The sequence below is a fragment of the Thalassophryne amazonica genome, chromosome 3 (genome assembly GCF_902500255.1).
Source record: "Thalassophryne amazonica chromosome 3, fThaAma1.1, whole genome shotgun sequence".
Lineage (NCBI taxonomy): Eukaryota > Metazoa > Chordata > Actinopteri > Batrachoidiformes > Batrachoididae > Thalassophryne > Thalassophryne amazonica.
In genome coordinates this window covers 105974910-106002567 of record NC_047105.1, presented here as the reverse complement: position 1 = coordinate 106002567, position 27658 = coordinate 105974910, and the positions used below count along the sequence as shown (strand labels likewise).

Sequence of the window (27658 nt, the reverse complement as noted above, 5' to 3'; positions counted from 1 at the left end):
GAAGCGGAATGTAGTATTCATAACCATCTACTAATGTACTAGCTGAGTTATCCGTTGTACACACTGATAGTAGAAAAGAATTTTAGCCATGTCATTGTATATTTCATGTCACTTTAGTTAAGGTGTAGTAAGTTGCATTGCATTGTGTGTATATTGTCATCATTAAATTTCATAGAGCAATTTATGACATTCATGAGACTCAAGTTGTCAGGTCTGGCTCAAACTGGGTGGACACAAATGCAAACCCTCACAGCTGATGGAGTTAGAAGAACGTTTAACAGGCAGGGAGACGGTACACGGGAGGTCCAGCAGCAAGACAAAGGTACAGACAGACGTGAGGCTGAGGCGTGGTCCACAAAACAGGCAGAGGTCAAAATACACAGTGTGGTGCCATTCAGAGGCAAAGACAATAACAAGATCGAGGGCAAGGCAAGGTCAGATACCGGGAGGCAGAAAACAAGACAAAACAGAGCTATGTACAGAGGCTAGAAAGTGAAAAACATTCAACAATCCGGCAGGGGCCGTGAGACTGTGAGGGCTCAAATAGAGAAGGTGGTCATTAAGGAGCAAGACACACGTGTGGGAGAAGGTTCTTGAAGGGGCGTGAACGAGAACCACAAGGGGAGGTGCAAGAGAGTGAAGTGAGGGAAAAAGCAAAGCAGACAGGAACAAGAGAAATCAGAAAAATAAAACCCAATGGTAAATAACTAAAAGTTACCTGAAGAAGACCCCACGGTCGAAATGTTGCGTTTGCTTTTTAAGTCAGTTAAAGATTTTCGGAGCTCTATACAAGTGTGCAGATTTTCCTTCTTTTTTGTCTGCAATTCTTGATATCCTGCACCTGGCCTAATCAGGAGTGGATGTGCGCACAACTAATATTTTTCCTCTAAATAACTAAAAGTGCCAAAAGAAAGATAAGACCCAAAGACCAACAATTATTAATGTGAACAAAACCAAAGGGGCAAACTAGGAAATAAAGTAACAATCCAACAAGAGGACAACAAGAAACTTTAAGACTATAACAAAACTAGAATGGAATGGCTAAAGTAAACTGACAGTTCAACATATGATAAAAACAAAATAAACAAATGATTGAACTAATGATTACCAAATGTAAAACAAACAAAAGCTGGACAAAAATTTGAAAGGAACTTGCCTCATGACAAAAGTATAGTCAACAGAAAATGCATAATAAACAAAACAAAACCAGTGACAAATGTCAGGGTTTGGAGATGGTGAGTTGCTGTATTTATATGCTTTAGATTGTTTGGTTCTGATCACATTCTGTGCAATTGTTTTCTTGCCTGTCTTTTTGCTTGGGGCTTTCTACCTTTACTTTTCTTGTTTGTCACTGGGTGCTTGGTGGTGGGCATGTCCCTCTACCTTTCCACTCCCACACCCTGGATCTTTCCCTCACACCTGTTCCTGATTTGTGGCCTGTATTTAAACCTCACCTTGTCCACCTGTTCCCCACCAGATCGTTGTGCTCCATGCCTGCGCTTCCAGCCTTGTCCTTTGTATTTTTCTCATCCTGCTTGCCTCTCCGTATATTCATGACCACCTGCTCATTTTTTGGACCACGTCTCAGCCTGATAAGCTTGTTACTGTTGCTTATTCTGGGTTGCCTTTTTTGTGTACTGAACCCTGCTTGTCTTCCCAGTAAACCTTTTTGAACAATTCCACTCTTGAGTCTGAGCCTAGTATTTGTGTCCAGCCATTTCGTATTTCCAAGCCTGATAACAAAAGCATAATACAAGAAATGAGATAAACAGAACCAAACTAAGACTGAAGTGATGAAGGGACCATGAGTGAAAAAATAAGAGGTAATACAATAAATGAAAACAATATGACAAAACAACTATAGAAACTAAGACAGAATTACACACATGGCAAAAAATGTGATACACAGAAGATGAATGCTGAACAGAAAACCAAACCAATGACAACGGAGCATGACCAGAATGAAACACAGAGGCTCAGAGACTGGGAGTCGATATAAGTCCAGAACTGTGACATACGGCCCCAAAGGGCTGGAGCATGACACAAGTGAATAATGATAAATGGTGATAGCATGTCATATCACTGCAATGCTCTGGCATGCCATACACAGCATGTACAGTTTAATTGGTAAAAAAACGTGTGCCTTAACTCGCACACGGCGCATGCTGGCCCATTTGGATTGTAATTAAAGTGCACTCTAGCCAGCTGCTACTATGTAGTAATTAAAGTGTGATGCTTGCTACCTGACCTGAGTACCATGTGAACTGTGAAAATAAGGGCTCCAGTGAGCGGGTCATGATCTAATATATAAGGCTGACCGTGTCTTTGTGTGTGGTACCACATGTACGCTTTCAACCTAAGGGCCCCAGTGACCTCCCCCTCATTGCCCACAGTCACTACAGCAAGTTTGGTGTTGATTGCTTAATTACTGTGGTTGTGCATAGCGAACACACGTCATCTCTATATATATAGACTAGCTGAGTTACCCATCCTACGCACAGGTAATAGAGAACAATTTTAGCCATGTCATTGTATATTTAATGTTACTTTAGTTAAGGTGTAGTGAGTTGTATTGCATTGTGTGTATCTTGTCATCATTAATTTTCATAGAGAAATTTGTGATATTCATGAGACTCAAGTGAATGATGATAAAAGGTGATAGCATGTCATATCACTGCAGTGCTCTAGGATACCTACTTACATTTCATTTTTAGCACTTGGGATTTTACGTCTTAACGTCTCTCACTTCTTGGTAGGCATATCAACAGTCTACCAATCTGCATGCTGTACACAGCAGGTACATTTTAAGTAAAAAAAACATGCGCTTTAACACGCTCGGGGTGCATGCTGACCTTTTTGGATTCTAATTAAAGTGCACCCTAACCATCTGCTGTAATTAAAGTGTGATGCTTACTACCTGACCTGAGTACCATTTGAACTGTGAAAATAAGGGCTCCAGCGAGCAGGTCGTGATTCTAATATATACGGCTGATCGTGTGTGTGTTTGTGCATGTGCACTTTCAAGCTAAGGGCCCCAGTAACCTCCCCCTTGGTGCCCCCAGTCACTATAGCAAGTTTGGTGTGGATTGCTTAGTTACTGTGGCTGTGTATAGTGAAAACACACACACACACACACACACACACACACACACGGTCAGCTTTATATAGTAGATAATTACCTGCAAAAACAAACTGATCTTTTTGTAGCTTAGAATGAGCTCTTCATATCCACATGAAAGCGTGCCCCCTCATGGAGGCTGCCATGGTGCACCTCCATGTTGATGCAGTGGCCCAAACAAAACATGCTGTCATACCGGAGTATAAGTCGCACCTTTTTTCCTTATGATCAGCTCTTTAATTTAGGATTTTTGTGTATTGTATATTTTTTTAATTGCCATTTAATTTGTTTAGTGCTTTGACTCCTAGGATAGCCAGATATAGTTCTTATTATCAACAAAAATGTATGATTTTTCAGTACCAAAGTTGCACTGGAGTATGTCACAGGACCTCTCAGACTAAACAATAACAAGAACAACAAAAAAAGCAACTTATACTCCAGAAAATACTGTATATACACTTCCTCTGACTTTTGCATTATGAAGCACGGCCTAAAGCCCGACAGTCAACCAATCTGCATGCTGTACACAGCAGGTACATTTTAAGTCAAAAATGCGCACTTTAACTCACTCGTGGTGCATGCTGGCCCTTTTGGATTCTAATTAAAGTGCACCCTAGCCAGCCGCTATATATGTAGTAAGTAACGTCCCTTTTTTCCCAGAAGAAAAAAGAGAGATATCAGTGGTTGCTGCCCTACACACTGTCTACTGGTTGCTCATACAAGCTCACAAGTTTGATAACTCTCATTTTTGTAAAATGGAAGCTCTTACATTTCGCTTATCACAAGGAAAAGCGAGATAGAATGAATCCAAAAGAAGCAAAAACACGACAGAAACAAAATCATGAATGACATCTGCAACCTCACCACCAGGTGACACTATATCTTACATGTTGTAGCTTTGATGATAATCTACTAAAACACCATTTAAATTAAACTGGAAATAATCTGTGACAAATAATATTTTGCATATTAAAAATAATAAACCAATTAACTGTAACTGTAACTGCAATAGTCAATACATGGTACATCCACAACATCCACACACTGCAATGGCGTAGATGCAGTGGCTCAGAACTCTCAGTTTAGCAGTTTTTGTTTTTGTGGGGGGTTTTTTGTTTACTTTTCTGTGCACTCAGTGCTCAATTAAAGTATGGACAAACCAAAATCCTTGAAATTGAAGCTCGACACAGGTACTCTGCTCCGGAAAATGAGGACTTTATTCCTCCGGAGATCCAACATCAGAGGGACCATGATGGCATGATCACTGTCCTCCTGCTAAGACCCCAGACCACAAACAAAAGCTGGGTAAGTGTGGTGGTCTGCAAGCTAGGCTAAAGGCTAACCCACACAGACCGGCCCTTCCGAGTCTCTTCCTCGCCAACTCCCTGTCTCTCGTCAACAAGATGGATGAACTGAGACTCAGTATTACATCCCAAAGAACAAACAGCTGTGTGACGATGATCACGGAGACTTGGCTGGACGGCACCATCCTGGATGTGGCTATCGAGATAGGGCCATTCATCGAGCGGATCAAACAGCCACATCCGGTTTGACAAAAGGCGGGGGAGTGTGTGTTTACATTCACAATAATTGGCGCAGAGACATTCTTGGGTCAGGCTGCTCTCCGGACTTCCAGTAATTGGATGTAAAATGCAGGTTGGTCTACACTCCACATGAGATTTCTGCTGTCAGGATCTTGCACTTACCACTTCATTCTGTACATGGATTAAGGAATTTCTTACCTGTAGGCCGCAGAACATCAGGATAGGAAGACATACCACCACCACCATCAGGCTGAACACTGGAGTGCCACAGGGCTGTGTGCTCTGCCCAGCTCTGTCCACCCTCTTTACTCAGTACTGCACCACCATCCACTCTTCTAACACTATGGTGAAGTTTACTGATGACACCACTATAGTTGGACATATCAGTGACAATGAGGAGGCTCTCTACAGGGAGGAGATAAAACATCTGACCCAGTGGTGTTCAGAGAATAACCTGCTTCTGAACACCACCAAAGCCAAGGAGGTCATAGTGGATTTCAAGAAGACCAGGAAGTTCACCCCTGACCACTTCACATAAACGGTGAGCTGGTGGAGGTGGTGGACAACATCGAATTCCTAGGACTCCACATCACCAAGGACCTCTCTTGGTCAGTCAACATCTCCCACCTGATGAAGAAGGCACAGCAAAGGCTCTTCCTCCCCAGGAAGCCGAAGGGGGCTGGTCTATCCCCTTAGCTCCTGGTGAACTTCTGCAGGAGCACTGTGGAGAGCATCCTCTGTCAGGGTATGACTGTATGGTATGCCAGCTGCACAGCAGAAAACAGAAAAGACTTGGCTGGGGTTGTGAGGACAGCCCATACATACTCAACAGCTTCAGCTACAGTCTGAGCCACAAACTATTATACGAACTGGATTTTAAACAGCCATGGCCAGTGCAATTTTTGCATTTCAGTTTACACTTTAAATAACATGTCTATTGTTGTCTCGAACACCTTATTGCTCTTGGATTTTACTTTTATTTATTTTATTTTATTTTTATATTTAATCATAGCTGCTACTGACTGGTTGTCACAAGTAGTTGTTTATAACAATGTCAATAAAGTCTCTTATCTCTTATGGTAGATGCACAGAAATGATTGACGCCCAAATTAATTTGTACTCGGCATTCTTTAAAAACACAAATAAATAAATAAGTCTGGCATGCATTCTCATTGGCCTGGCAGCCCGCCAGGCCTATAAAAATGTTAACACTGGAGTATATTTAAGAAACTGCTTCACTGCACATTTGTACCTACGTATTATAAAGCACTCAAAATGACGCTTAACTATTTTGAGGCAATTTCATGTTGTTGGACTCAATCCCCTTTATGAAGTAATATTTAGCCCTGCAATAGGCTGGCGTCCTGTCCAGGGTGTACTCTGCCTCATGTCCTATGACTGCTGGGGTAGGCTCCACCCCTTGATTGGAGCAAGCAGGTATAGAGAGTGAATGAATGAAAAAAGTAACACACACACACACACAAAAAAAAAAAATCAGTGGGGTTAGGAGAGTGTTTGAGGGAATTAACCACCATACCCCCCATTGCTGACATGCCACTTGGTGGGGGGTATGGTGGTCTGACTCACCAGCCTATATGACTCATACCATTGTGAGAAGTGAGAGGGGCGTGGTTTGTCCTGGAGAGATGGCAGAACACAACCACCGCAGGAGAGGAAGAGGCCATGCATACACACTTCCCATCAACAAATAGGTAAGACCAACCCTGCTCAGAGTGCTGCTCTCATTGGACTGACATCTCTGCTATTTTGGCTTTGTGGGATAGCTTACACCCACAGATTGAGCTCACCGGACTACATTCGCCACCCTGCTCAGCGTATCACTCTCGTTGGAGTGACAACATACAGAATGTGTCTCTTCCCAGATAGATCTCCTTCAGTGTCGCTTCTTGTTCTGACTTTCACACGAAGTTAACACCCAAGTCTTTCATCACCAACTGTAAATGGTCATTAAAACATTCCAATTGTATCTTTCTGAATTCTTCGTCTTCCTCTTCCATCGTGTCAATGTTTACAATGTGCTTGAGCAATAACACGTGAAGTTCCTCATAAACTTTAAATTTCTTAAATATTTTTTACAGCCACTCTTAATACTTCTGTTATCTTTATAATTTTATTACTGGTAAATTTTAGAATTGATTTAAATGAGATATACTCATTATCTCACAGGAATATATCAATTTCTGGGAACTACTTTTTGTGCAGGAATTCATCGAGCTGTGTAGGCAACAAGAACTAAACATTTACATAGTAAAGTGATCATGAGAAGGATGATGTATACTTGAGCCCAAGCAGGCGGCAACCTGAGCTCGCTATAAATGAGGTTGATGAGGAGGTGCAGTACTCCAATACAGAGCAGTTTAACACGGAGTCCGTGTTAAAATGTCTAACTTTAGAGCAGAAATAAACATGTTTACAGCCCGGTACACAAAACTCTTTTGGTCTCTTTCAACAGTTTTCCCGTCCATGACAACTGTACAGGGGGTGAATTTTTTTCTAATATCTTAGTTTAAGTTGGTTTAACCCACTGGATTCGACTGATGCGCCTCCGCATCAAAAGTTGCATGACCTAATTTAGCACACATAGTACACAATCCGCTCCACCCTGAGTCTCAGTTTGAATGCGTGTTGAATTATGATGAATAATTTACGCAGTGCTTTTTCCTGGATAGTATGTTCATGTTTGCTGCATGTTTTTGCAGACACCCGCAGCAAAACTGACTCAGTTCCTCATCTGCTGCAGGAGAGACAGGGGTTGGGACGAAACACGACTCCAACTTTATCATTGGTGGAAAACTCAAGAGCTAACCAATCAGAATCACCAAGCCTATGTGAGTTTGATGACAAACCACAGACCCCATGTGGCTGTGTTTGTTTGTGTGTGCGCTTCATGTCGGTGTCGCCTACCAAACGGTCCCCCCCTAAAAATCGGTCCACCCTGCCTTCACTGCACATGCATCATTTCGGACCACAGCAGCATCATTTCTGGGCGTCAGCTGCAGCTCACCAACTATCGCCTCGTTTCTGATTTAAGCTGCACTCCAGTCATCATCGATCTTAGTGACAAATATCTGAAGTTTTCAGCATTATTTCATAATAATAGACGGGGCACCGATCAGAACGCCACAGCAGCACGTCTGAGACTGAGCAGTTGCTGGTGCACCTATGTCATACAGTCACCAATTATCGCCTCGTCTCTGCTTACAACCGACTTTAGAATGATTTAAGAGTTTTAATTTGTCATCTAATAATTAATAATCACATTATTCCCTTTGGGTGTAGAAAGTCAGACTCAGACGTGCTTCTGTGGTCCTAAATGATGCCTACGCAGTGAAGGCAGGGTGGGCCAATTTTTAGGGGGGGACATTTGGTCGGCGACATGAACGGCACTTTTCTTACGCCTCTCTCTTGTCTCCAGCAGCAATGACAAGCAAAAAAAAAAAAAAAAAAAACCTACTCATTTTTCTTTATCATTAGTGTAAAATATATTACCTAATAAACAATGATCCCCAATCCACGTAATTTAATTGCTGAGGGAAGGAAAATTGTGGTTTCGTGTGGAGCAAAAAGCAGACAACAATCAGACAGTTTTGGTATTTGAAAGATCTGTGACATGTAATAGCAATTTCGAGTCTGGTTTTAGTGTATGGTGGAGAGTTTTTAGCATGTGTGGTGAGTGTGTGGTGTTGTAGTTTATTTATCTATTTATTTATTTATTTGTGCATCAAAATAATGAGATGTCTTAGACCAGCACTTCAGCTTTTTTTGAACTGGATAAATCTTTCTTTCTTTCTTTCTTTCTTTCTTTCTTTCTTTCTTTCTTTCTTTCTTTCTTTCTTTCTGAAGATATGTACTGAAAAAGGGCAGTTATAATCAAGGTTGTCTTACATTTGGAATAAAATTGCTTATAGGAAAATGTCAAATATGAGGATGAGTTCAGATATTTCATTTGTAGTGAACACAAAGTACACATTCTTGGCTACTGATCACGAATGTGATGATTTGAGGCAGAGGCATCAGGTGTCCTCAGGAACAACTTATGATTACTTATGATTAATGGCACGTGTTGCTGGAGAATTATCAGGAACCATTACGCTTGGCCTAGAATAATGTCCCGCACTGTTGCACGCTATTGCACTGTCGTTCTGTCACGTTGTGAATGAGGTGAATTGTCTCCACACACACACCCATATTATCCATCAGCTGCTGAGCAGTTCAGATTGCTTCAGTTTGCTCCTCGAAATTCACAGCAGAAGAACTTTGTGACTGCATGCTTAGTTGAGCTCTGTGCCATGGAGTGGCGCAGAAAGGAGGAAGAGATGGAGAGAGCCAGATGTGTGGCTCCACGCAGGTCTCGTCTCGTGCGTTTTCCCAAACATCAGGCACAGCAGCAGCAGGAGATGGAACACCTGCAAGAGTGTGCTGAGGAGCACTGGAACGAGACTTTTAGATGACATGGCGTCACTGTCCTTCTTCGGCATATTACAGCAATGAAACTGAATGCGGTGCAGCATGGTTTTATTGTGCGCACGTCAGAGAAGAACATTGTCACACTCTATTAAGGATCACCACTAATCAAGATGGATTAATACGCTCAGTTGCGACCTCCACGACATGAGGCGAAATGAGGGTGGTGCGTGACATTCGTGGAAGATTTTTTTACAGCCAAAAACATGCTCCACGAAAATCTCGAATATCACACACCAACACGCACTATTAAGAAACCTATTCAGATGCATTAAGTCAAGTTAAGAATGTCAGCAATGTGCCAAGAATGACGCAAATATGACATTCGTGACGCTCCCTGCCTATGTGTAAACACAGCATAAAACATTTCTCCTCATGATGCTTAAACTAGTGTATAAATTGTATAAATATATAATTAGGCATGATTTGCAGTCCTAATTCTCATACTGTGCAAAACTGACGTGTAGAAACCCGTAAGCAGACGAAGTAAGAGGATGAGCAAACTGAAGTGGGTGGGTAGAGTTTAGAAGTGCCTCATTGCTCCCATTGGAAAGTTTCATCCTGCCAGACTGTCATGCAGCTGTCTACTGACTCAATATCTGGAACAGTGGGGAGGCACTCAAATGTGAAAGCAGTTGTATTAAAATGGTTCTTTTAAAAACGTAACAAAGTCACTTAGCGTTTGATGTCTTAAGCGGATTGAGAGAAAATCCGTCTGCTTTAATGTCAGCTCCACTGTCTATGAAGTGCAGAGAGTCGTCAGCTTTGTTGATGGAAGTGTTGGTGAAAGAACGGACTCCCGCTGTGAGGGAGAGGTGAGAATAAAGTACAGTATATGGTGGCAGAATCACATTTATTTTAACTGACTGAGGGGACTTTTTTGTCGTTTTTATATCTGTACTTGCCTGAATTGTTTATACTCTGCAAAGTGGGATTTTAATTGCTTGTGACAGACAGACATGACACCTTTTTTCCTTCCCCGTTACTGTTGTGCATACTTACAAAAAAAAGCTTGTGAAATATGCACCAGGATTTGTGAAAGTGTGACACATTAACCTCAGCGCTTGCGTTAGTCATGATTGTGTGTTTTGGCACGCAGTATGTGACAACAGACATGTTTGTGCTTCGAAATTGTGTGTTTGTGTCGATGTGATAAAGGATTGGGCTTAATCTCCTACCCACACCATGAATAATGCATCATCTGTGATGTGACGTTCACAATTACAACACCTGTTGCATTTATTTATTTTTTTTTTTTCAAAAAAGAATTACTGTCCACTTTCTGAAAAATGTGTTTGGTTAATCACTTCTCAAGGAAAATGCCAGTGGATATAAAGAGACATGAGGAACAGTTTCCTCAGCAAGTAAGCACATTCCCTGCTGAGCTGGAGATTGCAAGTGCCAGTGAAGTATGGAAATTTGGCTGAGGAAAATTAATTTTCTTTTGTCCTTGTTGATTGATCTTAATGAAACTTGCAAAATGGTGATCTAATCAAATATCCAAATGCAACTAATTTCAATGGAGTAACGTAATCCCCAGCCATTGCAATGCATTATGCAAATACTAAGAGCACTTATTAATGTGAATCCTTGTCAGATACATCCATGTCCATAAGTATTTGGACAACGACTTTTTTGTACCTTACACTGTGTGCTTGTAGTGTATAATTTCAGCTTTAATTTAAAGGATTTAATAAAAATATCACATTGAACATTTAGGAGTTACAGCCATTTGTATGCATGGTGCCTCCATTTTTCAAAGCCTATAAGTAATTTGACCAAAGAAATATTGGGATTTTCAAGACAAATCATTCATTTCACAGCTTTTCCATCAACAAGTCGGGATGGATACATGGACTTTTCCAAGTCAATGAATATGCCTTGAAGTTTATTTCCATCAATTTTTAAAAAACTTTTGTACTCTCTGGTAAATCCGTCAAGAGTAAAAAGTTGACTGACTCTGCAAGAAGGAGACTGGTGAGGGAAACCAAAAGCCATATTTGTTGCAGCGGGTCTGCATGTATAACATTGCGGGGCAGGTGCTCCACAAGAGCAGGATTTGGTGACCCTGTGTTTTAAATACTTGAGTGCAGCTGTTCAAAGTAATGTTGAGGTTGGCAGAGGGGTGAAGAAGTGAGTACGGCCATGGTAGAATGAGTGTGGAAGAGTGGTAGGAGTGATTTGTGATAGAAGGGTATCTGATAGAGCAGTAGTGTCCAAAGACATTCCAGAAAGGGCCAAGAGGGTGCAGGTTTTCTTTGCAGACTCCGACTCCATCAGGTGATTTTACTGATTAACATCACTTTGAGCAGATGGGATGAGTTTATTCATGTCTTAACAAATGTCTTAATGTCTTTCTGGAATGTCTTTGGACAGCACTGTGCTAGCGTGAAAGGGGAAGTTTGCAAAACAGTAGTGAGACCAGGTACTGTATGGCTTAGCTGAAAATGCTCAGTTTTTTTATTTTTTTGGTGAGTGACAAGGATGGACAGGATTAGGAATAAATATATCAGAGGAACAGCACAGGTACACTGAAAAAAAGTATTTTGGATTTCAATGATATAAATATTTAAATCAGTTCATAATGAGAATGTGTCAAAATAACATTTTAACCATCTTGCACTGAAAAAAAGGAAATACATAATTGTTGAAGGTGAGATACATAATTTTCAGTGCAGGATGGTTTGGAGAAAATGTGAGTGAGGTGAGATTGAGAAGGTTTGGAAGAGGAGGAGGTGCACAGGTTACATAGTGAGAAGGATGCTGAGGATGGAGCCACCAGGGAAGAGGATAAGAGGGAGGCCAAAGAGAAGGTTTATGGATATGCTGAGGGAGGACTTCGAGGTGGTTGTGTGACAGAAGACGATGCAGAGGACAGGGGGAGATGGACAGGAATGATCTGCTGTGGCGACCCCTAGCAAGAGCAGCAGAAACTACAGGACATTGCACCTCCTGTGATGTGACTATTACACATGCACCCATTGTAATGATGGTGCACAAACGATATAAGCTGATATACCCTGCAGCTCTCATCTGTTCATGGCTTGGCATTAGATGAACTTTTAGTTGTTATATGGTCCCATCGCTTTCTGCTGTCTCAACATTGCGCCTGTCCACAATTCTTTTGAACACCGAGTGAGAATATCCTTGTGATTCAAAGAACATGGGTGCTGAGCATGAAAATGTCACTAGCATTGGTTGGAAACCATCAATGACACTTGATGGGGGGAAGATAGGGTTCCAAACTGGCACGAGCAAACGCCAACTGTTTGAAGTACTGTGCTTGCTGCAACAAGGGAGGCAGGACTTTGTGTCAAACAGACAATTATAGTAAATCTGACAAATTTCCCACACAACAGGAAATCAGGAAGGAGCAAGACTGTAAAGATAGAATTTGCCAATAAAAAACGTCTTCAGCAGTGTGTCAGAAATACTGCCTGAAATATACACGTTTCATGTGAGATTATCATTTCTGTGCATCAGCAGCACCAATAAGCCTAACAGGCCAGCTTTATATAAATTCATATCAACAAGGCAGAAAGATGAGATGCTAACAGCGTGTGATGGTGTACTGCCGGAAGTCTGGCCTAGTGTATAATGTGTGTTAATGTTAGCTGGACCTCCCGGGCTGCTTGAGCTCAGCACTGTATTTTCCCTCAGGATCACTGACTTATTTCTACCATCCTTCTCACCATCCGCCGTATGCTGATGCATTATGGTTTTTATTATCTGTGACCCCTTTTTTCCCTTTTGCACTTATACCTCCCACTGTGCTGGACAGCATCGAACAGGGCACAGTGATTAAAAGAAATGTCAGCGCATTCATTAATAATTCCACAGAGTGCTGCTGTGCTCGCTGTGCTTATTCAGTCAGATCGGGCAATTGCTCACTCGTCGTATTGCATGGCACTCTGCTGTGTGAGTGTGTGTTTTGTTCCTTGAGTGTGCACACATGCTGTGTGCTTGCTGAGTTCAGCAGCATCGGACGTCTTCTTTTTTTTATTTATCTCGATATATTGTGCTGCTTTAAATCATAAAGGGCCCTATCTTGATGACCTATGCTGATATGTACAAAGTGAGGTTAAGGGCGTGTCCAACAGGGCACATAATATGTGCGTGTTAGTTGCTTAATTAGTCATGGCCTCTGTTTTTGCATAACATGTAATAAACCGGAGTGTCCTCTATCTTCCCCTTGAAGAGCTAGAGTGTGTAAGAAATCTGGTGCACTGCTGTTTAGAAAGTGGACTCAACTGAGAGGGTTTTCTTTTTTTGAAGAGTTAATGGATCTGTGGCAATGAGCAATTTTACATATATATATATATATATATATATATATATATATATATATATATATATATATATTTGGCATTACTGGATTATTAGTGTTCATGCAAACTCCATTACAGATAAGCGGTATCGAATGAAGACCTGTATTAGTTTATGAGAAAACCAACAAATATGCCTTGGTTTTTGACTGATATTCTGTTGTCTCTGGTGCATGTATAGCAGGACTGCATTTCTGTAGTACGATGCTCAAAGAGCTTTACAGTGATGCCTCACATTTACTTCCTCAGCCAAGGCCCGTGTCGCCGACTGAACGGTCCCCCCTAAAAATTGGTCTGCCCTGTCTTCACTGGGCATCAGTATGTCTGAATCTGACTCTCTTCACCCAAAGCGATCAAAGGGGATAATGTGATTATTATCCATCAGATGACAAAGTAAAACCCCTTAAAACATTTTAAAGTCAGTTTTAAGCAAAAACAAGTCCATTTTAAGCAGAAACAAGCTGATAAACGGTGAATCACTGCTGACGCTCTGAAATAACGTAGGCGCAGCAACACATCAGACTCAGACATGCTACTGTTGCACTCTGATCACGCCCCCGTCTTTTATGATGAAATAAAGCTGAATTTATGTGGAAATGATTGTTGTACAAAAGCTTCAGATATGTGTCGCTGAGACAGATGATGACTGGAGTGCAGTTTGAAGAAGAAATGAGGTAATAATCGGTAAATTGCTGTTGATGCTCCGAAATGACGCATGTGCAGTGAAGGCTGGGCGGGGGTTCAGTCAGCGACACTGGTACCTATTTTTACAGCAGGGTGGGCTGAGGCAATGCTAATGAAGTGTCTGGTCCAAGGACTCAAACAAAGTAACAGGATTCAAACTGTGATCTACATGTATATTGCTCATCTGGTTTCTTTTGTTCTTTTATATCTGCACAGGTGTAAAAGTGTCTCTTTGATTGTCAGATCATCTTTAGCGGTCGCAAAGGCCGCTGGTACAGTTCCACGGATCAGCTGGGATCATCATCTGAACCCTTTGTTAAAAATAAATCATCCACCTGTACCAAAGATTTGCTCTGATTTAGATATCCTAACTGACTCCAACTGGATCATCATTATAGTTGAAGGCCCAGTCCCACAGAGATAAGACTCTGCTGACGAGAAGTCTTACAGAGACATACTTACTCTGTGTCCTGCTGTGACACAGTTCTTTAAACCTACATAGTTATCGAATTTTAGAATGGTAGAAGTCTAAGCATGTATTTTGAAAATGTCCCGAATATAATTTGTGACTGATTTTCACCCTGCAGCACATTACCGAGACCTGTTTTTTTTCTTTTCATTAATGCCCAGAATGACAAGAACACTCCATTCATTAGCTTTCTGCCAAAATATTTAGTTATGTCTTGATAGGAAGTTTGACAAGTAGTAGACAAGAAGATGAACAATTTGACGTCACCAAACTGGACAGAAATCCAAAGCAAACTTGTTTTTTTTTTTTGTTTTTTTTTTTGTTTTTTTGTATTATATTACTAAAATGCATGTAAGCATGTCAAATTGGATTATAGCATTCCCTGATCATTCCCAGTTATCAGATTATTGTGGTCATGTAAACATGGCCGATGTGTCACAGCATGCCAGCGGAGAGCAGCCACCAAAGCTCCCTGAGGTGAAGCAGTGGGGTGAAGTTTGTGTTTTTCCATTAGTGTTTGATTTTCATTTAATGGTTGCATATAATTCTGTTTTATTGTGTATACAAGTAGAGTGTACATTTAGGATGAACAGACCTATGAAAGGTGCATCTGAAATTAAAGAATAATTGACCAGGTTTTTGGTGGTCTGTGGTGCAATCTGTTTAGGCTACCACACAGTGGTGGAAATTGGGATGACGCCAGTGGCAGTGGGGACAGATTTGCTGAAAATACAACACACAGGTGCAAATGAGCCACCGTGGCAGAGCGAAGAAGCCTGCAGAAAAATGGCATGATAAATATACAAATGTTTCCTGCTCATTGCTGCAGTGCATTGTTCAGTTAGTGGAATAACCACTTTCTTTCTGCATTTACTCTGAGCAAGCATGCGTTGTAGTGATCGCACTGGTGTTCAGTGTTGTAAGCAGGTACCCAGAGCTTTGGACCATACGCTCAAGTAATTATCAGTTTTGGACAAAAACATTTGGTGGAATAGAGCTGCAGGTTTGGGAAAGTGCATGTGTGTGTGTGTGTGTGTGTGTGGGCAGTTGGCTTTTAACAACATAGCACTCAAGATTTGCGTGTGTGTGTGTGGGGGAGGGGGGGGGGGTGGGGGGGGATCCACTACATGCTTTCACTAAGTGTAGTAACTGTTCTTGTTTTTGCATCAGAATCCCAAAGATTTGTATTTCTGCATGTCATAAAGCATCACTCTGTACAGATTAAAAATCATCATAGGCAGTGTTGCTATTTGGTGACTGGGAAGGTGATGGTTTAGTGGTTAAGCGTTGGGCTTGAGACCAGAGGATCCTTGGTAAAAAATCCCAGCCTGACTGGAAAATCACTAAGGGCCCTTGGGCAAGGACCTTAATCCCCTAGTTTTATGGTAGCACCCTGACTTCAGGGTGAATGTGAGGCATTATTGTGAAGCGCATTGAGCGCCTGATGCAGATGGAAAAGCACTACATAAATGCAATCCATTTACCATTTATCATCCCATTTGAAAAATCTCAATGTCAATTCATATACAGTAAAACATCAAATTTATAATAAGTTGGTGGTATTGTCTTCCTAAACTCAGACGCAGCGCAGTCTGACTTCATACACTCTAAAAAATGAAGCACTGTCTCAATGACAAAAAGAGATGTAACAATTTACATAGATTTTTTTAAAGTTATTTCAACTTAACCAAAGTTATTTATATGATGTTGTAACGCAGAGGAAGCCTTTTCTGTATACACGCCACAAACAGAGTCACTTGAGGTATGCTAAAGCACATTTGGATAAGCCAGCTTCAGTTTGGAATAAGGTGCTGTGGACTCATGCAACTAAAATTGAGTTATTTGGACATAACAAGGGGTGGTATGCATGGCTAAAAAAGAACACAGCATTCCAAGAAAAATACTTGCTACCTACAGTAAAATTTGGAGGTGGATCCATCATGCCGTGTGGCTGTGTGGCCAGTGCAGGTACTGGGAATCTTGTTAAAGTTGAGGGTCACATGGATTCCAGTCAATATCAGCAGATTGAGAACAATGTTCATGAATCAGTGACAAAGTTGAAGTTGCACCGGGGCTGGATCTTTCAACAAGTCAATGGCCCTAAACACTGCTCAAAATCTACTAAGGCATTCATGCAGAGGAACAAGTACAACATTCTGGAATGGCTGTCTCAGTCCCCAGACCTGAATATTATTGAAAATCTGTGGTGTGATTTTAAGTGGGCTGTCCAAGGTCGGAAAACAATAAACCTGAAGAGGAATGGACCAAAATACCTTCAACCAGAATCCAGTCTCTCATTGGAAGCTATAGGAAGCATTTAGAGGCTGTTATTTCTGCAAAAGGAGGATCTACTAGATATTGATGTAGTTTTTTTCTGTTGCGGTGCTGAAATTTATGCCCCGGCCTAATTTTGTTTAAAGAATTATTGCACACTTTCTGTAAATCCTATAAACTTCATTTCACTTCTCAAATATCACTATGTTTGTCTGCTATATGATATATTTAACTAAAATTGCTGATCCAAACAACCAATGATTTATAAAGGAAAATCATGGAAATCATCAGGGGTGCCCAAACCTTTACATACAACTGTAAATCAACAGAATTTGGTCATTTTGCTGTAAACCACAATGTGTTCTCATTAATGATGAGCGTCCTGAGAACTGTAACAGCACTTTGTCAGTTAGATTAACCTCTGCTGTTTCAGTTTGCTATTTCTGGTTTGGTACATCTTGTTGTGAAAGTGTAATGACACGGACCCACAACAGGGGGCGTAACTGAATGGACAATAGATGAGCCAAAAATACAACACTTTACTGTTGTGAAGCGTGCACAATGAATACAGACAAATACAGAATTTGGACAGAGTCAATGTACTAAGGTGACGGTGTGGCAGGCTCGAGGATAGAACACGTCCGTCCAGAGAAGAGCCGGATCCCACACGATTTCCACTGCCACCAAACCCGGAGAATACTGGAGCTGCCAAGTTCCGAGTCCCCAGGTGGCCACCGTCTCCGGCTGTCGGATCTGGTACTGCTGGCAGGAAGCAGAAACAGTTATGTGTGGGTGTGTGTACACCCAGCAAATACAAGTAGCGACAGTTCCTTAATGGTGGGGTAAGACACCTCCACCTCTGAAGCACCTACTGAATACGGCTGAGAATATACCTCCAAAGGCAAACGATATCTCGGCAGCGGGGTGGAGATGTCTTCCAGCTTATATGGAGTGGTTGATGAGTTGATGATTGGTGACAGCTGTCAGGAGTTAATGAGTGACAGCTGTCACTCTCGGCTGTCCTGTGAGGTGGCAGCGCCCTCTCGTGCCTGAAGCCCGCACTCCAGGCAGGGCGCCCTCTGAATGGTGGCCAGCAGTACCTCCTCTTCAGCGGCCCACACAACACATCTCAGTGAGCCTTTAATGAAACACATTTTGTACTTTGAGTCATGCAGCCAGTTATTAATATGCTCCGTGTCCACTGCTGACAGTGGACACGGAGCAGTCTGCGTCAAAGACATTTTATTGTACTGTCTTATTTAATATGTTGTTTAAGAGACCTTTTTATATACTCACTTTTGTTTTCAGGAGTGTAGTTAACAGTCGTGACAGATTGGAAGTTGTGATGGTGTTTTTAAAAAAAACAGAGGTTTGCTCAAAGTTAAATGTGACAGTACCTCACTGAAGGTGGTAATTTGCACATTCTGGTTTGCTTCTTTTTTACTTTAACATCCTTTGAACGTATTGCTTATTAATACGGATTTACTATGCAGTGTGTTTTTTTTCTAAAAGTCAACCCCTGTGTTCAATAAGGTCACTTTGAGTTCTCAGGTGTAGAGAAATAAAGTTATGTTTTAAAATAATGATGTTATTGTGGAGTAATGAAAATAAAGTTTTGTAAAATCTAACACTGGTATACTACGTGTTACTTACCATTTGTGTTGCTTTGCCTTGGCTCGACATCTCAAATGTATGGTCATTAGAGTGCGGTTCAGGCTTCATATTTCTGTCCAAACCTGACCCGAACCAACTCTGTCTGGTCGGCCAGCAGTACCTCCTCTTCAGCGGCCCACACAACAGGACCCCCCCTCAACGGGCGCCTTCTGGCGCCCGACCAGGCTTGTCGGGGTGTCGGTTGTAGAAGTCGGCCAGGAGGGCCGGGTCCAGGATGAAGCTCCTCTTCACCCAGGAGCGTTCTTCGGGTCCGTACCCCTCCCAGTCCACCAAATACTGGAACCCCCGGCCCATACGACGGACGTCCAGGAGCCGGCGGACTGTCCATGCGGGCTCCCCGTCGATGATCCGGGCAGGAGGCGGCGCCGGTCCGGGAGCACAGAGGGGTGAGGTGTGGTGCGGTTTGATCCTGGAAACATGAAACACGGGGTGGAGCTGGGAGCCGGAGCTTCACTGCGGCTGGACTGAGGACTTTGAGGATTGTGAAGGGGCCTATGTACCTGTTCTTCAGTTTCGGGGAGTCCACTTGGAGAGGAATGTCCTTCGTGGATAACCACACCTCCTGCCCGGGCTGGTATGCAGGGGCCGGGGAACGCCGGCGGTCTGCATGGGCCTTAGCCCTCGTCCGGGCTGGTCAACAAGGCAGAATGGGCGGAATGCCACACCCGACGGCATCTGCGTAGGTGGGCCTGGACCGAGGGCACACCGACCTCTCCCTCCACCACGGAAAACAGTGGGGGCTGGTACCCCAAACACACCTCAAACGGGGAGAGGCCGGTGGCAGAGGACACCTGGCTGTTATGTGCGTAATCGATCCAGGCCAGGTGGTTGCTCCAGGCCATCGGGTGCGCAGATGTAACACAGCGGAGGACCTGTTCCAGTTCCTGGTTGGCCCGCTCTGCCTGTCCGTTCGTCTGTGGGTGATACCCGACGAGAGGCTCACGGTGGCCCCCAGTTCTCTGCATAAGCTCCTCCAGACCTGGGAGGAGAACTGAGGACCACGATCCGAGACAATGTCTGTTGGTATCCCATGCAGACGCACGACGTGGTGAACCAGGAGGTTCACAGTCTCCTGGGCCGTCGGGAGCTTCGGGAGAGCCACAAAGTGGGCCGCCTTGGAGAAACGGTCCCACTACCATTAAGATGGTCGTCATGCCCTGGGACGGTGGGAGGCCCGTGACAAAATCCAGGCCGATGTGGGACCAGGGCGATGAGGCACCAGGAGCGGCTGCAACAGACCTTGGGCCTTCGAGTGGTCGGCCTTGCCCCTGGCGCAGGTGGTGCAGGCCTGGATATACTCCTGGACGTCGGCTTCCATGGACGCCCACCAGAAGCACTGCCGGACCACTGCCACGGTCACATCGCACCCCTGGGTGACAGGAGAGCTTGGAACCGTGACAGAAGTCCAGAACTGCAGCTCTGGCCTCTGGTGGGATGTATAAGCAGTTCTTCGGACCTGTGCCTGGGTCTGGGCTTCGTGCCAGGGCCTCCCGGACGGTCTTCTCCACGTCCCAGGTGAGGGTGGCCACGATAGTGGACTCAGGTATGATGGATTCCGGTGGATCCGACAGCTCTGTTTTGACTTCGTCTTCGTGTACCTGGGACAAGGCGTCCGACCTCTGATTCTTGGTCCCGGGGCGATAGGTGATCCGGAAGTCAAAACGCCCAAAGAACAGTGACCAGTGGGCTTGCCTGGGGTTCAGCCACTTGGCGGTCCTGATATACTCCAGGTTCCGATGGTCCGTGAAAACCGTGAATGGCTCCGAAGCTCCTCCAACGAATGTCTCCACTCCTCAAGAGCCTCCTTCACCGCAAGAAGTTCCCGATTGCCCACGTCATAGTTCCGCTCTGCCCGTGGGTCAACCTGCGAGAAAAATAGGCACAAGGGTGGAGGACCTTGTCGGACTCCCCCGCTCTGGGACAGCACGGCTCCTATCCCTGAGTCAGAGACGTCCACTTCAACCACAAACTGGCGGCAAGGATCGGGCTGCACCAGAACTGGTGCAGTCGAGAACCGACGTTTCAACTCCCTAAATGCGGCTTCGCACCGATCCAAACCAGGTGAAGGGGACTTTTGGGGAGGTCAGGGCTGTCAGGGGGCTACTACCTGACTGTAGCCCTTAATGAACCTCCGGTAAAAATGTGCAAAACCGAGGAACTGTTGTAGTTTCCTACGGCTTGTCGGTTGGGGCCAGTCTCTCACCGCTGCAAAACCTTGGCCAGATCAGGGGCGACGGAGTTGTGGAGATAATAAACCCCAGGAAGGACAAAGAAGTACGGTGGAACTCGCACTTCTCGCCCTTCACAAACAGCCGGTTCTCCAACAACCGCTGCAGGACCTGACATACATGCTAGACATGAGTCTCAGGGTCCGGGAGAAGATGAGTATATCGTCCAGATATACGAAGACAAATCAATGCAGGAAGTCCCGCAAGACGTCATTTACCAAAGCTTGGAACGTCGCAGGGGCGTTAGTGAGGCCGAACGGCATGAACCAGGTACTCAAGTGACCTAACGGGGGTGTTAAATGCCGTCTTCCATTCGTCTCCCTTCTGGATCCGAACCAGGTGGTACGCATTCCTAAGATCAAGTTTTGTGAAAATTTGGGCTCCATGCAAGGGCGTGAACACTGAACCCAACGAGGTAACGGGTATCGGTTGCGAACTGTGATCTTGTTCAGCCTCTGTAATCAATGCATGGACGAGCCGCCGTCTTTCTTGCCCACAAAAAGAAACCAGCACCCATCGGGGAGGAGGAGTTCCTGGATCAGCCCGGGAGCTATGAGTCCCGGATGTAGGTCTCCATTGATTCGCGCTCCAGACGTGAGAGCTGGTACAGCCTGCTGGACGGGTACTCAACGCCCAGTAATCAAATTAATGGCACAATCGTATGGATGGTGGGGGGGAAGGGTGATAGCCAGATCGTTGCTGAAGACGTCAGCAAGATCGTGGTACTCAACCGGCACCGCCGTCATATTGGGGGGAACTATAACCTCCTCACTAGCACTTAAAACCGGGAGGAACCGAGGATTCTAAACACTCCCGGTGGCAGGTTTCACTCCACTGAGCCACAACCCCAGACTGCCAATCAATCCGGGGATTGTGTTTTACCATCCACGGGAAGCCCAAATCATGAGGGAAGTAGAAGGAGTCACATAAAACTCTATCTCTTCCTGATGATTCCTAGACACCACAGAACTACTGGTTGTGTCTTGTGGGTGATTAAAGGGAGAAGGGTGCCATCTAGTGCCCGTACCTTCAAAGGTGAAGGGAAGCGCCACCAGAGGGAGCCCTACCTCCCTTGCCCATCTGCTGTCCAGCAGATTCCCTTCTGACCCCGTGTCCACCAGTGCTGGGGCTTGAAGGGTTAAATCCCCGCTCAGGATTGTGACTGGGAGACGTGTGGAAATATGTGTACGTCCCACGTCTCTAAGGGCGGGCGTTTGTGTTTAACCGTTTGGGGCAGTCTCTCTGCTGATGCTCATTTGAGCCGCAGAAAAAGCACTCCCCGCGTGCCATTCTCCTCTGTCTGTAAGATGATCTTAATGTGGCCCTGCTCGTGTCCATAGCATCGTCAGCAGGGGGAGCTGTTGCCACACGGAGTGCAGAGGCTGTGGAGCATGGGGAGGGCGGAACCTTGTTGGAACTGGAAGGGAGAGGGATGGCGCATGCCCGGCCATGTCCTTCGGTCTCGCTCCCGATGGCGTTCCACTAATCGATTGTCCAAACGTATACTAGATCGATTAGACTATCCAAATCCCCGCGGCTCATCCTTAGCCACCAGGTGCTCCTTCAGGACCGACGACAGTCCGTTTATGAAGGAGTAAGCTGTTTCATCGTGTTTTTACACTGCTTTTGAATCTTGAGTGATTAAAAAAAACTTTTTTTTTATCTGACCTGTTCTGCCCTTCACCTGGTATCATGATCACAGCCTGAAAAAAAAAACTGTAATCCACTGTTCCAGAGATCCCATGGGGCCCGGGACAGGTATCCACGCTCTCATGGAAAACCGCAATATAAATGCAGTCCATTTACCAGATGAGCCCCCAACACTACAGTCAAATCAAACTGTTGGTGCAAACTGTACACATCCATAAAATGATGGTTTGGTGTATTGACTTATCCGGACTGCTGATGATAAGACCAAGAATCCAAGATGGCAACAGTGCTTACACAGTTTCACTAGTGGCTGTTGTCTAAAATGCATCAGAGCTTCACCTCTTGGGACTTCTCTAGTCTTTACCCTGAACTGGGACACATATCAATATGGTCGACCAAATGGCTGTGTTGACCATTAAAGTCAAAGGGATAATAAAATTACCTGATTATAGACCTGCTGGTCATCAAAAATAGCTTGTTCCCACTTGCATATCTATGATTTCCAGTGGTGGCAATATTCAGGCAAATGGCTGGTAGCAACCAACAGACACAGCAAAATGTATACATACAGAAACTTGGCTGTTATAAGGCAGAAAATGTAGCAGCCAGTGTACAAAAATGAAGTAATTATTGGGTACACATGGGAACTTTCTCCATTCCCTATCTATTCTTCCCTACTTAACTACTATGTACGACATTCTATACAGGCTAAAAAGGTCATCCGGTGCCACGTGTGTGGTGTGCGTGCGTGTGTGTGTGTAATTGTGTGACATGTAGGTATGAATGGGTGGTGAGGTGATAGGGACTCTGCCACGGACTGAGAGGAGAGCAGGGGAAGTCAACGTAACAGAAAAGCACTTGTACAGTTTACAGCCACGCTCTCAGTGGGAAACCCATTTGTTCTCTAGCTGGACTGAAATGGCATTGAGTGTTAGCTCACATGTCTGCTAGGAGGGCACGACCTGGAAAATAAGGAAAAAACAAAAGGAGGAGAACCTACCATTGATGAGGGTGCCATATTAGCTGCCACTTTCATCGAATCCCAAAGTTTTTTAGAGCCAAGACAGTCAAAAACCCATTTCATACCACAAACTGATGGGGGATAGTCATTTTACTGAACATTGAATCAGTTGCTGGCTTGCTGTGTGTTCTGAGGGCAAATAAAAAGGCAGCAGGTGATAAACCTTCACCTGTCATGCCTCTGTGTTATGGCAAGCCTACCTTTGAAATTTGATGGTCATGTTAAGGTCACTGTTGAAGCGACACTTGAAACACAACTTTTTTTCAATCTGAGGGTTAGGTGGGGCTGTTTAAAGCATTGAATGTAGTTTGTTGCAATCAAACATTCGTATTTTTATTTATGCTTTGACTGCATTGCTTTTTATGATACACTAAAGCGAGTATCTCACTGAGCCGTGAATGCTGATGAGCGTTGCGAGTTTTGTATTCTCCCCATTTTACCGAAGAATGTTAGAGAAAATCAGGGTTTGCCTCTGTCATTAGTGACATTTAGCAATAATTAGTAATATTTGCCTGAATGTTTGAGAAAGTGTTCACGAAAGACAGTATTTGAACATTAGCGACTATTAGTAAACATTAGCAACAGTGTTTGTGATGATTAGCAACTACTTGTCACTGTTTTGCCACCGTTTAGGAACATTTGGGACCTTCTACCAACTCCTGGTAAAATACCAGGCAATGTCACCAAATCTTGGAATTGAACCAACCATTGAACCTGGCATGTTTGATGGCGAAATTGCCCAGCTGTTCAATTCAGACACAGAAGATGAGGACTTCGATGGATTTGTGACAGAACCATAATAAAAAAACAATGTGAGTACCATATTGTTAATACCGGTAGTTCAAAGTTGTTAAAAAGTTCAAATAAACTCACTGTTTTGCTTCCGTGACCTTTTTTTTTTTTTGTAGACTATATGTTTTAGCGTGCGCCTTTTGTAAGGGTTAAGTACCCGCTAATTGAGGCCGCGCCTTATAATCTGGTGCATCTTTTGTAAGGGTTAAGTACCCGCTCATTGAGGCCGCGCCTTATAATCCGGTGCGCCTTGTGGTGCAGAAAATACGGTAGCTTGGCTAACCCTCTCCAGCATTCAGATTTCTCCTGACCACTGTGAAAGACAGAGTTCAGAAGACTTGCCTCAGGAGACTTACCCGTAGAAGCTACATAGAACATATAGAAGGTGTTTCAGATTATATAGAAATTAATTTGTAGGAAAGAAGCCCAACATGCTGCTTCCCTTGAGGAAGAATTGCTTTGTTTGGCTGCTGCTAAAGCTATCCTGCAGCAGAAGAAAAGAAAGAAAAAAGGAAGTAAGGAAAAGAAAAGAAAGACTTTGGGTCAGAAAGTGCTTGCTGCAGAAGACAGACTTAATATGAGAAAGCTCTTGCAGCAGTTACATCGGGGAGGGTTGTCACGACTAAAATCAAAATCAACTTTTGTGACACGTGTTACAACCATTTGCAAATGCTTACAACTGTTTAACAAACATTTGCAACTCTATAGGAAAAATAAATTAGCAAAAACATTTTGACATGTTCAACAATTCTTTGTGACAAGAAAAACTATTTGCCATCCTATAAACTGTTTGCAAACTGTTTTGCAACCTTTTACGAACTCCTGCGAAATGCAAAATTTGGCGGAATTCACTGCTCCATGAGATACCTGGTCCTTTCTTTGTGGAGTTTGCATGTTCTCCAAGTGCTTGTGTGGATTCTCTCCAGGTGCTCCAGTTTCCTCCCACTTCCAAGGACATGGATGTTAGATGAACAAATCTTTGAATTGACCATAGCTGCGAATGGACATGTGAATGTTTTTGTTAGTCTGTATGTGGCCCTGGGATGGATTGGTGGAAGGTCTGAGGTTTAGCCGCTGGGGTGGGGGGATGTAGGTAATTATTAATTAGATTTGATAGAACTTTATTGATCCCTTGGGAAGATTTCCTCAGGGAAATTGAGGTTCCAGCAGCATTGTATAGCATCACACAGGGTAAGACACACACAGGGTACACTAAAAAAAAACTCATTGGACTGGATTTCCATGTAATAAATATATGTAGTCCCAACTAATTTAAATTAAATTATTTTGCATGGAGGTGCTTTTTTGAATTGGGGGTACATGTTATGTTGGGACACAGGTTAGAGGAGCGAACCAGCGTCTGACAAGGACCCAGCGCTAAAGAAACAGAGAGCGGTTCCAAAGAACATAACAGATTTATTTCAAGTGCAAATATAAACAAAAAGTGAATTAACAGCCTGGCGGGGTGGAGGACGACGCGCTCTTCCTAGCGCCCAAGGGATTGGAGCCCGACAGTTCTGGACCCAGAAATTCCCGCCGGCACCCCCAGGTGGTTAATGAATCGGACAGCGCCTGTTAAGGATGAGAGTCGAGGTAAGTCAACACTGTTCACACAAATACTGTTTAGGGTTCACACCATCAGCAAACACATTCAGGTTCTAATTCAGACTCAAATTACAGAAACAGCTCTCACAGCCCGTGGAGGACCATCAATCCGCATGCCACGGCTGTGAAGAGCGAATTTACACAATTATCAGAGTAGCTCAAATATAGCTGCGTACAAAACGCCAAATTACTATTGTTAATTACTCAAAGTCATTCACAGCTTTAGTTACCTCTGAAGTGTGCTGATGGAGCATGTCCCTCACCCAGTCCTTAACAGGCACAGTGCGTCAAACCTGGAGCGATCCTCAGTGTCACAATGTTAGACAAACGATCGTCACACAGCAGCAACAAGGTTGAGTCCCCAGCACCTTACACAGAGCAGTCATGGCTTAAATGTAGTACATCATTAGGATATCTACTTCAGCTGGAAGTCCTTTGGAACTGCACGTGAACTGCTGATCAGGATATCCACTTCAGCTGGTAGTCCTTTAGCTCTACACATGAACTGCTCATCAGGTGCATGGGGTTGGCATGATGACAGTGGAGGGTGAGAGATGCTTCATCCATCATCACAGCCTCAGACACGCCCCCCACAAACCACCCGAAGTATACACAAAACACACAAACAGTATCTTGGCCAGCCAAACCCCCCCCAACACACAACAGTACATATTATTTACTAGATGGAAAACCATGTGCATAATTGAGTTGAGTTCACTCAGTGAATCTTTTTTTTAGTCTATCAAAAGTGGAAGTAAAAAAGAAAAACAGTTTGCAAAAATAAATACACAATATAAATACCAGACATACTAATCAATACTGGTTTACCTGGCTACTACTTTCCTCTCATTCCTGATGTCTGTCATCCTGTTACTCCTCTTCCCCGAGTGAGGAGGTAATTGTTGATTAAACCCTCATCAACCTACTTTGCTGTAGTTCTCTGCAATGGGGTCCCAGTTTTTAGACCAATACTCAACATGGTTGCACAGATGTGTGCAAAATGACTGTCATAGTCTGAACTACAAATAACACTTTGGATTATGTACTGCTTTGTGCTGGGGGAGCATTGATGAGAGGGCAATTTATGAATTTTCAACATGTCATTAGATGATTTAAAGAACTGTCTGCTTTTGCAGATCATCAAAGCAAAGATCTCTTCGACCTTTCTCGGTCTAAATCAAACTAAAAAAATCTTTGCTCCAATATAACCAGCATAACAGATTTGCCTGTTCTGGCATACATTATTTCTGTATACTCTCACATTAATGTCAGAGTTAAACTAGTGAAGGTTATTTATCTAAGAAATAAATAACAAATTTCGTTTTCTGCCACATTCACTGAATGTTTACACAGAAAGAAATGAAAGATGAAAAGCACACTTTGGTTGGGTTGCATTGAAAAGGTTATAAAGAGAGGCATCAGTTCACCCTGTTGACCTCTGTTTTGAAATAGTTTCTGTCTTGATAAATTTCTGTCATGATTCAAAGCCTTTGTGAAAAGTGGTGGGAAAAAATACAGAAATGATAGAAAATGTTCACAGCAGAAGATACACTTGACTTTGAGAAATGCACTTTAAATGACATTAATTCAAAGCATTCTGTCAAGAGTGGTGAAAATGGTGACAAATGGAAGACTGGTTTGGATGTGTTCACAGCAAATAAGAAATGTAACCTCAAATCTCAAAGATGATATTTTCAGTTTGTTTTGTTTGTCCTGTTGCTTTCTGTTTTTTTTTTTTTATTTAGTAGTCAAAAAAAAAATTGGAAAGTATTCACAAAGAAAGAATATC

General features: G+C 43.5%; 1 protein-coding gene and 1 long non-coding RNA gene across 3 annotated transcripts in view; both read left to right on the top strand.

The window, feature by feature from the left end:
• The window catches only part of cdh4 (cadherin 4, type 1, R-cadherin (retinal)), a 1030104-nt gene that overhangs the window by 218080 nt on the left and 784366 nt on the right, over nucleotides 1-27658 (top strand). The window lies entirely within an intron of this gene.
• On the top strand, nucleotides 631-26758 carry LOC117507382. The gene is made up of 3 exons (XR_004559700.1): nucleotides 631-641; nucleotides 13903-13911; nucleotides 26633-26758. It is a non-coding gene; the product is annotated as an uncharacterized LOC117507382 (long non-coding RNA).